The sequence below is a fragment of the Pleurodeles waltl genome, chromosome 10 (genome assembly GCF_031143425.1).
Source record: "Pleurodeles waltl isolate 20211129_DDA chromosome 10, aPleWal1.hap1.20221129, whole genome shotgun sequence".
In the NCBI taxonomy this organism is placed as follows: domain Eukaryota; kingdom Metazoa; phylum Chordata; class Amphibia; order Caudata; family Salamandridae; genus Pleurodeles; species Pleurodeles waltl.
In genome coordinates this window covers 461,359,227-461,372,202 of record NC_090449.1, presented here as the reverse complement: position 1 = coordinate 461,372,202, position 12,976 = coordinate 461,359,227, and positions in this window count along the sequence as shown.

The window sequence follows — 12,976 nt, the reverse complement described above, 5'->3', positions numbered from 1 at the left end:
ATACGGCACTCGCCGCACCTACCTTAGGTGAAAGACTTTCTACAGCGATACGGCACTTGCTGCACATACTTAGGGTGAATAATTTTTTGAAAAATTCTCGCTATTTATATTTAAATGACTGCATTTACCATGATGCTTTGGGGCTATTTTCCCCTTGAATGCAAGGCAGTGTGCTCCCTTTTTCTTTTTGGATGTCTAAATGACGGCTCCCGTGAGCCTCTTGCTCACGAGCACTGGCGATGCACCTGTGCGCCTACTGAGTGGTACAAAAACCTGTGAAGACGTTTGGCGGCATTTCAAGTGACCCCTTCAGTTACATACGCTCTCTGCTGATGACGGCCGAAAGCCAGAAACACGTGTCCAGAGATACGGCACTCGCTGCACCTATCTTAGGTGAAAGACTTTCTACAACGATACGGCACTTGCTGCACTTACTTAGGGTGAATAATTTTTTGAAAAATTTGCGCTATTTTTATTTAAATGACTGTATTTACCATGATGCCAAGGGGCTATTTTCCGCTTGAATACAAGGCAGTGTGCTCCCTTTTTCTTTTTGGATGCCTAAATGACGGCTCCCGTGATCCTCTTGCTGACGAGCACTGGCGATGCACCTGTGCGCCTACCGAGTGGTACAAAAACCTGGGAAGACGTTTGGCGGCATTTCAAGCGACCCCTTCAGTTACATACTCTCTCTGCTGATGACGGCCGAAAGCCAGAAACATGTGTCCAGAGATACGGCACTCGCTGCACCTATCTTAGGTGAAAGACTTTCTACAGCGATACGGCACTTGCTGCACATACTTAGGGTGAATAATTTTTTGAAAAATTCTCGCTATTTATATTTAAATGACTGCATTTACCATGATGCCTTGGGGCTATTTTCCGCATGAATGCAAGGCAGTGTGCTCCCTTTTTCTTTTTGGATGTCTAAATGACGGCTCCCGTGAGCCTCTTGCTGACGAGCACTGGCGATGCACCTGTGCGCCTACTGAGTGGTACAAAAACCTGTGAAGACGTTGGCGGCATTTCAAGAGACCCCTTCAGTTACATACACTCTCTGCTGATGACGGCTGAAAGCCAGAAACACTTGTCCAGAGATACGGCACTCGCTGCACCTACCTTAGGTGAAAGTCTTTCTACAGCGATACGGCACTTGCTGCACCTACTTAGGGTTAAAGATTTTTGAAAAATTCTCGCTATTTATATTTAAATGACTGCATTTACCATGATGCCTTGGGGCTATTTTCCCCTTGAATGCAAGGCAGTGTGCTCCCTTTTTCTTTTTGGATGTCTAAATGACGGCTCCCGTGAGCCTCTTGCTGACGAGCACTGGCGATGCACCTGTGCGTCTACTGAGTGGTACAAAAACCTGTGAAGACGTTTGGCGGCATTTCAAGCGACCCCTTCAGTTACATACGCTCTCTGCTGATGACGGCCGAAAGCCAGAAACACGTGTCCAGAGATACGGCACTCGCTGCACCTACCTTAGGTGAAAGACTTTCTACAGCGATACGGCACTTGCTGCACTTACTTAGGGTGAATAATTTTTTGAAAAATTTGCGCTATTTAAATTTAAATGACTGCATTTACCATTATGCCTTGGGGATATTTTCCGCTTGAATGCAAGGCAGTGTGCTCCCTTTTTCTTTTTGGATGTCTAAATGACGGCTCCCGTGAGCCTCTTGCTGAAGAGCACTGGCGATGCACCTGTGCGCCTACTGAGTGGTAAAAAAACCTGTGAAGACGTTTGGCGGCATTTCAAGCGACCCCTTCAGTTACATACGCTCTCTGCTGATGACGGCCGAAAGCCAGAAACACGTGTCCAGAGATATGGCACTCGCTGCACCTACCTTAGGTGAAAGACTTTCTACAGCGATACGGCACTTGCTGCACCTACTTAGGGTGAATAATTTTTTTAAAAATTCACGCTATTTATATTTAAATGACTGCATTTACCATGATGCCTTGGGGCTATTTTCCGCTTGAATGCAAGGCAGTGTGCTCCCTTTTTCTTTTTGGATATCTAAATGACGGCTCCCGTGAGCCTCTTGCTGACGAGCACTGTCGATGCACCTGTGCGCCTACTCAGTGGTACAAAAACCTGTGAAGACGTTTGGCGGCGTTTCAAGCGACCCCTTCAGTTACATACGCTCTCTGCTGATGACGGCCGAAAGCCAGAAACATGTGTCCAGAGATACGGCACTCGCTGCACCTACCATAGGTGAAAGACTTTCTACAGCGATACGGCACTTGCTGCACCTACTTAGGGTGAATAATTTTTTGAAAAATTCTCACTATTTATATTTAAATGACTGCATTTACCATGATGCCTTGGGGCTATTTTCCGCTTGAATGCAAGGCAGTGTGCTCCCTTTTTCTTTTTGGATGTCTAAATGACGGCTCCCGTTAGCCTCTTGCTGACGAGCACTGGCGATGCACCTGTGCGCCTACTGAGTGGTAGAAAAACCTGTGAAGACGTTTGGCGGCATTTCAAGCGACCCCTTCAGTTACATACGCTCTCTGCTGATGATGGCCGAAAGCCAGAAACACGTGTCCAGAGATACGGCACTCGCTGCACCTACCTTAGGTGAAAGACTTTATACAGCGATACGGCACTTTCTGCACCTACTTAGGGTGAATAATTTTTGGAAAAATTCTCGCTATTTATATTTAAATGACTGCATTGACCATGATGCCTTGGGGCTATTTTCCGCTTGAATGCAAGGCAGTGTGCTCCCTTTTTCTTTTTGGATGTCTAAATTACGGCTCCCGTGAGCCTCTTGCTGACGAGCACTGGCGATGCACCTGTGCGCCTACTGAGTGGTACAAAAACCTGTGAAGACGTTTGGCGGCATTTCAAGCGACCCCTTCAGTTACATACGCTCACTGCTGATGACGGCTGAAAGCCAGAGACACGTGTCCAGAGATACGGCACTCGCTGCACCTACCTTAGGTGAAAGACTTTCCACAGCGATACGGCACTTGCTGCACCTACTTAGGGTGAATAATTTTTTGAAACATTCTCGCTATTTATATTTAAATGACTGCATTTACCATGATGCCTTGGGGATATTTTCCGCTTGAATGCAAGGCAGTGTGCTCCCTTTTTCTTTTTGGATGTCTAAATGACGGCTCCCGTGAGCCTCTTGCTGACGAGCACTGGCGATGCACCTGTGCGCCTACTGAGTGGTACAAAAACCTGTGAAGACGTTTGGCGGCATTTCAAACACCCCCTTCAGTTACATACGCTCTCTGCTGATGACGGCCGAAAGCCAGAAACATGTGTCCAGAGATACGGCACTCGCTGCACCTACCTTAGGTGAAAGACTTTCTACAGCGATACGGCACTTGCTGCACCTACTTAGGGTGAATAATTTTTTGAAAAATTCTCGCTATTTATAATTAAATGACAGCATTTACCATGATGCCTTGGGGCTATTTTCCTCTTGAATGCAAGGCAGTGTGCTCCCTTTTTCTTTTTGGATGTCTAAATTACGGCTCCCGTGAGCCTCTTGCTGACGAGCACTGGCGATGCACCTGTGTGCCTACTGAGTGGTAAAAAAACCTGTGAAGACGTTTGGTGGCATTTCAAGCGACCCCTTCAGTTACATACTCTCTCTGCTGATGACGTCCGAAAGCCAGAAACACGTGTCCAGAGATACGGCACTCGCTGCACCTACCTTAGGTGATAGACTTTCTACAGCGATACGGCACTTGCTGCACCTACTAAGGGTGAATAATTTTGTGAAAAATTCTCGCTATTTATATTTAAAGGACTGCATTTACCGTGATGCCTTGGGGCTATTTTCCGCTTGAATGCAAGGCAGTGTGCTCTCTTTTTGTTTTTGGATGTCTAAATAACGGTTCCCGTGAGCCTCTTGCAGACGAGCACTGACGATGCACCTGTGCGCCTACTGAGTGGTACAAAAACCTGTGAAGACGTTTGGTGGCATTTCAAGCGACCCCTTCAGTTACATACGCTCTCTGCTGATGACGGCCGAAAGCCAGAAACACGTGTCTAGAGATTGGGCACTCGCTGCACCTACCTTAGGTGAAAGACTTTCTACAGCGATACGGCACTTGCTGCACCTACTTAGGGTGAATAATTTTTTGAAAAATTCTCGCTATTTATATTTAAATTACTGCATTTACCATGATGCCTTGGGGCTATTTTCCCCTTGAATGCAAGGCAGTGTGCTCCCTTTTTATTTTTGGATGTCTAAATGACGGCTCCCGTTAGCCTCTTGCTGACGAGCACTGGCGATGCACCTGTGCGCCTACTGAGTGGTACAAAAACCTGTGAAGACGTTTGGCGGCATTTCAAGCGACCCCTTCAGTTACATACTCTCTCTGCTGATGACGGCCGAAAGCCAGAAACACGTGTCCAGAGATATGGCACTCGCTGCACCTACCTTAGGTGAAAGACTTTCTACAGCGATACGGCACTTGCTGCACCTACTAAGGGTGAATAATTTTTTGAAAAATTCTCGCTATTTATATTTAAAGGACTGCATTTACCGTGATGCCTTGGGGCTATTTTCCGCTTGAATGCAAGGCAGTGTACTCCCTTTTTCTTTTTGGATGTCTAAATGACGGCTCCCGTGAGCCTCTTGCTGACGAGCACTGGCGATGCACCTGTGCGCCTACTGAGTGGTACAAAAACCTGTGAAGACGTTTGGAGGCATTTCAAGCGCCCCCTTCAGTTACATACGCTCTCTGCTGATGACGGCCGAAAGCCAGAAACATGTTTCCAGAGATACAGCACTCGCTGCCCCTACCTTAGGTGAAAGACTTTCTACAGCGATACGGCACTTGTTGCACCTACTTAGGGTGAATAATTTTTTGAAAAATTCTCGCTATTTTTATTTAAATGACTGCATTTACCATGATGCCTTGGGGCTATTTTCTGCTTGAATGCAAGGCAGTGTGCTCCCTTTTTCTTTTTGGATGTCTAAAAGACGGCTCCCGTGAGCCTCTTGCTGAAGAGCACTGGCGATGCACCTGTGCGCCTACTGAGTGGTACAAAAACCTGTGAAGACGTTTGGCGGCATTTCAAGCTACCCCTTCAGTTACATACGCTCTCTGCTGATGACTGCCGAAAGCCAGAAACACGTGTCCAGAGATACGGCACTCGCTGCACCTACCTTAGGTGAAAGACTTTCTACAGCGATACGGCACTTGCTACACCTACTTAGGGTGAATAATTTTTTGAATTTTTTTCGCTATTTATATTTAAATGACTGCATTTACCGTGATGCCTTGGGGCTATTTTCCGCATGAATGCAAGGCAGTGTGCTCCCTTTTTCTTTTTGGATGTCTAACTGACGGCTCCCGTGAGCCTCTTGCTGATGAGCACTGGCGATGCACCTGTGCGCCTACTGAGTGGTACAAAAACCTGTGAAGACGTTTGGCGGCATTTCAAGCGACCCCTTCAGTTACATACACTCTCTGCTGATGACGGCTGAAAGCCAGAAACACGTGTCCAGAGATACGGCACTCGCTGCACCTACCTTAGGTGAAAGACTTTCTACAGCGATACGGCACTTGCTGCACCTACTTAGGGTGAATAATTTTTTGAAAAATTCTCGCTATTTATATTTAAATGACAGCATTTACCATGATGCCTTGGGGCTATTTTCCTCTTGAATGCAAGGCAGTGTGCTCCCTTTTTCTTTTTGGATGTCTAAATGATGGCTTCCGTGAGCCTCTTGCTGACGAGCACTGGCGATGCACCTGTGCGCCTACTGAGTGGTACAAAAACCTGTGAAGACGTTTGGCGGCATTTCAAGCGACCCCTTCAGTTACACACGCTCTCTGCTGATGACGGCCGAAAGCCAGAAACAAGTGTCCAGAGATACGGCACTCGCTGCACCTACCTTAAGTGAAAGACTTTCTACAGCGATACGGCACTTGCTGCACCTACTTAGGGTGAATAATTTTTTGAATTTTTTTCGCTATTTATATTTAAATGACTGCATTTAACATGATGCCTTGGGGCTATTTTCCGCTTGAATGCAAGGCAGTGTGCTCCCTTTTTCTTTTTGGATGTCTAAATTACGGCTCCTGTGAGCCTCTTGCTGACGAGCACTGGCGATGCACCTGTGCGCCTACTGAGTGGAACAAAAATCTGTGAAGACGTTTGGCGGCATTTCAAGCGACCCCTTCAGTTACATACGCTCTCTGCTGATGACGGCTGAAAGCCAGAAACACGTTTCCAGAGATACGGCACTCGCTGCACCTACCTTAGGTGAAAGACTTTCTACAGCGATACGGCACTTGCTGCACTTACTTAGGGTGAATAATTTTTTGAAAAATTTGCGCTATTTATATTTAAATGACTGCATTTACCATGATGCCTTGGGGCTATTTTCCGCTTGAATGCAAGGCAGTTTGCTCCCTTTTTCTTTTTGGATGTCTAAATGACGGCTCCCGTGAGACTCTTGCTGACGAGCACTGGCGATGCACCTGTGCGCCTACTGAGTGGTACAAAAACCTGTGAAGACGTTTGGCGGCATTTCAAGCGACCCCTTCAGTTACATACGCTCACTGCTGATGACGGCCGAAAGCCAGAAACACGTGTCCAGAGATACGGCACTCGCTGCACCTACCTTAGGTGAAAGACTTTCTACAGCGATACGGCACTTGCTGCACCTACTTAGGGTGAATAATTTTTGGAAAAATTCTCGCTATTTATATTTAAATGACTGCATTGACCATGATGCCTTGGGGCTATTTTCCGCTTGAATGCAAAGCAGTGTGCTCCCTTTTTCTTTTTGGATGTCTAAATGACGGCTCCCATGAGCCTCTTGCTGACGAGCACTGGCGATGCACCTGTGCGCCTACTGAGTGGTCCAAAATCTGTGAAGACGTTTGGCGGCATTTCAAGCGACCCCTTCAGTTACATACGCTCACTGCTGATGACGGCCGAAAGCCAGAAACACGTGTCCAGAGATACGGCACTCGCCGCACCTACCTTAGGTGAAAGACTTTCTACAGCGATACGGCACTTGCTGCACATACTTAGGGTGAATAATTTTTTGAAAAATTCTCGCTATTTATATTTAAATGACTGCATTTACCATGATGCTTTGGGGCTATTTTCCCCTTGAATGCAAGGCAGTGTGCTCCCTTTTTCTTTTTGGATGTCTAAATGACGGCTCCCGTGAGCCTCTTGCTCACGAGCACTGGCGATGCACCTGTGCGCCTACTGAGTGGTACAAAAACCTGTGAAGACGTTTGGCGGCATTTCAAGCGACCTCTTCAGTTACATACGCTCTCTGCTGATGACGGCCGAAAGCCAGAAACACGTGTCCAGAGATACGGCACTCGCTGCACCTACCTTAGGTGAAAGACTTTCTACAGCGATACGGCACTTGCTGCACCTACTTAGGGTGAATAATTTTTTGAATAATTCTCGCTATTCATATTTAAATGACTGCATTTAACATGATGCCTTGGGGCTATTTTCCGCATGAATGCAAGGCAGTGTGCTCCCTTTTTCTTTTTGGATGTCTAAATGACGGCTCCTGTGAGCCTCTTGCTGATGAACACTGGCGATGCACCTGTGCGCCTACTGAGTGGTACAAAAACCTGTGAAGACGTTTGGCGGCATTTCAAGTGACCCCTTCAGTTACATACGCTCTCTGCTGATGACGGCCGAAAGCCAGAAACACGTGTCCAGAGATACGGCACTCGCTGCACCTATCTTAGGTGAAAGACTTTCTACTACGATACGGCACTTGCTGCACTTACTTAGGGTGAATAATTTTTTGAAAAATTTGCGCTATTTTTATTTAAATGACTGTATTTACCATGATGCCAAGGGGCTATTTTCCGCTTGAATACAAGGCAGTGTGCTCCCTTTTTCTTTTTGGATGCCTAAATGACGGCTCCCGTGAGCCTCTTGCTGACGAGCACTGGCGATGCACCTGTGCGCCTACCGAGTGGTACAAAAACCTGGGAAGACGTTTGGCGGCATTTCAAGCGACCCCTTCAGTTACATACTCTCTCTGCTGATGACGGCCGAAAGCCAGAAACATGTGTCCAGAGATACGGCACTCGCTGCACCTATCTTAGGTGAAAGACTTTCTACAGCGATACGGCACTTGCTGCACATACTTAGGGTGAATAATTTTTTGAAAAATTCTCGCTATTTATATTTAAATGACTGCATTTACCATGATGCCTTGGGGCTATTTTCCGCATGAATGCAAGGCAGTGTGCTCCCTTTTTCTTTTTGGATGTCTAAATGACGGCTCCCGTGAGCCTCTTGCTGACGAGCACTGGCGATGGACCTGTGCGCCTACTGAGTGGTACAAAAACCTGTGAAGACGTTTGGCGGCATTTCAAGAGACCTCTTCAGTTACATACACTCTCTGCTGATGACGGCTGAAAGCCAGAAACACTTGTCCAGAGATACGGCACTCGCTGCACCTACCTTAGGTGAAAGTCTTTCTACAGCGATACGGCACTTGCTGCACCTACTTAGGGTGAAAGATTTTTGAAAAATTCTCGCTATTTATATTTAAATGACTGCATTTACCATGATGCCTTGGGGCTATTTTCCCCTTGAATGCAAGGCAGTGTGCTCCCTTTTTCTTTTTGGATGTCTAAATGACGGCTCCCGTGAGCCTCTTGCTGACGAGCACTGGCGATGCACCTGTGCGTCTACTGAGTGGTACAAAAACCTGTGAAGACGTTTGGCGGCATTTCAAGCGACCCCTTCAGTTACATACGCTCTCTGCTGATGACGCCGAAAGCCAGAAACACGTGTCCAAAGATACGGCACTCGCTGCACCTACCTTAGGTGAAAGACTTTCTACAACGATACAGCACTTGCTGCACATACTTAGGGTGAATAATTTTTTGAAAAATTCTCGCTATTTATATTTAAATGACTGCATTTACCATGATGCCAAGGGGCTATTTTCCGCATGAATGCAAGGCAGTGTGCTTCCTTTTTCTTTTTGGATGTCTAAATTACGGCTCCCGTGAGCCTCTTGCTGACGAGCACTGGCGATGCACCTGTGCGCCTACTGAGTGGTTCAAAAACCTGTGAAGACGTTTGGCGGCATTTCAAGCGACCCCTTCAGTTACATACACTCTCTGCTGATGACGGCCGAAAGCCAGAAACACGTTTCCAGAGATACGGCACTCGCTGCACCTACCTTAGGTGAAAGACTTTCTACAGCGATACAGCACTTGCTGCACTTACTTAGGGTGAATAATTTTTTTAAAAATTTGCGCTATTTATATTTAAATGACTGCATTTACCATGATGCCTTGGGGCTATTTTCCGCTTGAATGCAAGGCAGTGTGCTCCCTTTTTCTTTTTGGATGTCTAAATGACGGCTCCCGTGAGCCTCTTGCTGACGAGCACTGGCGATGCACCTGTGCGCCTACTGAGTGGTACAAAAACCTGTGAAGACATTTGGCGGCATTTAAGCTACCCCTTCAGTTACATACGCTCTCTGCTGATAACCGCCCAAAGCCAGAAACACGTGTCCAGAGATATGGCACTCGCTGCACCTACCTTAGGTGAAAGACTTTCTACAGCGATACAGCACTTGCTGCACCTACTTAGGGTGAATAATTTTTTGAAAAATTCTCGCTATTTATATTTAAATGACTGCATTTACCATGATGCCTTGGGGCTATTTTCCTCTTGAATGCAAGGCAGTGTGCTCCCTTTTTCTTTTTGGATGTCTAAATGACGGCTCCCGTGAGCCTCTTGCTAACGAGCACTGGCGATGCACCTGTGCGCCTACTGAGTGGTACAAAAACCTGTGAAGACGATTGGCGGCATTTAAGCGACCCCTTCAGTTACATACGCTCTCTGCTGATGACGGCCGAAAGCCAGAAACACGTGTCCAGAGATACGGCACTCGCTGCACCTACCTTAGGTGAAAGACTTTCTACAGCGATACGGCACTTGCTGCACCTACTTAGGGTGAATAATTTTTTGAAAAATTCTCGCTATTTATATTTAAATGACTGCATTGACCATGATGCCTTGGGGCTATTTTCCGCTTGAATGCAAAGCAGTGTGCTCCCTTTTTCTTTTTGGATGTCTAAATGACGGCTCCCGTGAGCCTCTTGCTGACGAGCACTGGCGATGCACCTGTGCGCCTACTGAGTGGTACAAAAACCTGTGAAGACGTTTGGCGGCATTTCAAGCGACCCCTTCAGTTACATACGCTCACTGCTGATGACGGCCGAAAGCCAGAAACACGTGTCCAGAGATACGGTACTCGCTGCACCTACCTTAGGTGAAAGACTTTCTACAGCGATACGGCACTTGCTGCACCTACTTAGGGTGAATAATTTTTTGAAAAATTCTCGCTATTTATATTTAAATGACTGCATTTACCATGATGCCTTGGGGCTATTTTCCGCTTGAATGCAAAGCAGTGTGCTCCCTTTTTCTTTTTGGATGTCTAAATAACGGTTCCCGTGAGCCTCTTGCTGACGAGCACTGGCGATGCACCTGTGCGCCTACTGAGTGGTACAAAAACCTGTGAAGACGTTTGGCGGCATTTCAAGCGACCCCTTCAGTTACATACGCTCTCTGCTGATGACGGCTGAAAGCCAGAATCACGTGTCCAGAGATAGGGCACTCGCTGCACCTACCTTAGGTGAAAGACTTTCTACAGCGATACGGCACTTGCTGCACCTACTTAGGGTGAATCATTTTTTGAAAAATTCTCGCTATTTATATTTAAATGACTGCATTGACCATGATGCCTTGGGGCTATTTTCCGCTTGAATGCAAAGGAGTGTGCTCCCTTTTTCTTTTTGGATGTCTAAATGACGGCTCCCGTGATCCTCTTGCTGACGAGCACTGGCGATGCACCTGTGCGCCTACTGAGTGGTACAAAAACCTGTGAAGACGTTTGGCGGCATTTCAAGCGACCCCTTCAGTTACATACGCTCACTGCTGATGACGGCCGAAAGCCAGAAACACGTGTCCAGAGATACGGCACTCGCTGCACCTACCTTAGGTGAAAGACTTTCTACAGCGATACGGCACTTGCTGCACCTACTTAGGGTGAATCATTTTTTGAAAAATTCTCGCTATTTATATTTAAATGACTGCATTGACCATGATGCCTTGGGGCTATTTTCCGCTTGAATGCAAAGGAGTGTGCTCCCTTTTTCTTTTTGGATGTCTAAATGACGGCTCCCGTGAGCCTCTTGCTGACGAGCACTGGCGATGCACCTGTGCGCCTACTGAGTGGTACAAAAACCTGTGAAGACGTTTGGCGGCATTTCAAGCGACCCCTTCAGTTACATACGCTCACTGCTGATGACGGCCGAAAACCAGAAACATGTGTCCAGAGATACGGCACTCGCTGCACCTACCTTAGGTGAAAGACTTTCTACAGCGATACGGCACTTGCTGCACCTACTTAGGGTGAATAATTTTTGAAAAATTCTCGCTATTTATATTTAAATGACTGCATTTACCATGATGCCTTGGGGCTATTTTCCGCTTGAATGCAAGGCAGTGTGCTCCCTTTTTCTTTTTGGATGTCTAAATGACGGTTCCCGTGAGCCTCTTGCTGACGAGCACTGGCGATGCACCTGTGCGCCTACTGAGTGGTACAAAAACCTCTGAAGATGTTTGGCGGCATTTCAAGCGACCCCTTCAGTTACATACGCTCTCTGCTGATGACGGCCGAAAGCCAGAATCACGTGTCCAGATATAGGGCACTCTCTGCACCTACCTTAGGTGAAAGACTTTCTACAGCGATACGGCACTTGCTGCACCTACTTAGGGTGAATAATTTTTTGAAAAATTCTCGTTATTTATATTTAAATGACTGCATTTACCATGATGCCTTGGGCTATTTTCCCCTTGAATGCAAGGCAGTGTGCTCCCTTTTTCTTTTTGGATGTCTAAATGACGGCTACCGTGAGCCTCTTGCTGACGAGCACTGGCGATCCACCTGTGCGCCTACTGAGTGGTACAAAAACCTGTGAAGACGTTTGGCGGCATTTCAAGCAACCCCTTCAGTTACATTCCTCTCTGCTGATGACGGCCGAGAGCCAGAAACACGTGTCCAGTGATACGGTACTCGCTGCACCTACCTTAGGTGAAAGACTTTCTACAGCGATACGGCACTTGCTGCACCTACTTAGGGTGAATAATTTTTTTAAAAATCCTCGCTATTTATATTTAAATGACTGCATTTACCATGATGCCTTGGGGCTATTTTCCGCATGAATGCAAGACAGTGTGCTACTTTTTTTCTTTTTGGATGTCTAAATGACGGCTCCCGTGAGCCTCTTGCTGACGAGCACTTCCGATGCACCTGTCCCCCTACTGAGTGGTACAAAAACCTGTGAAGACGTTTGGCGGCATTTCAAGCGACCCCTTCAGTTACATACGCTCTCTGCTGATGACGGGCGAAAGCCAGAAACACGTGTCCAGAGATACGGCACTCGCTGCACCTACCTTAGGTGAAAGACTTTCTACAGCGATACGGCACTTGCTGCACCTACTTAGGGTGAAATTTTTTTGAAAAATTCTCGCTATTTAAATTTAAATGAATGCATTTACCATGATGCCTTGGGGCTATTTTCCGCTTGAATGCAAGGCAGTGTGCTCCCTTTTTCTTTTTGGATGTCTAAATGACGGCTCCAGTGAGCCTCTTGCTGACGAGCACTGGAGATGTACCTGTGCGCATACTGAGTGGTAAAAAAACCTGTGAAGACGTTTGGCGGCATTTCAACCGACCCCTTCAGTTACATACGGTCTCTCTGCTGATGACGGCCGAAAGCCAGAAACACGTGTCCAGAGATACGGCACTCGCTGCACCTACCTTAGGTGAAAGACTTTTTACAGCGATACGGCACTTGCTGCTCCTACTTAGGGTGAATAATTTTTTGAAAAATTCTCACTATTTATATTTAAATGACTGCATTTACCATGATGCCTTGGGGCTATTTTCCGCTTGAATGCAAGGCAGTGTGC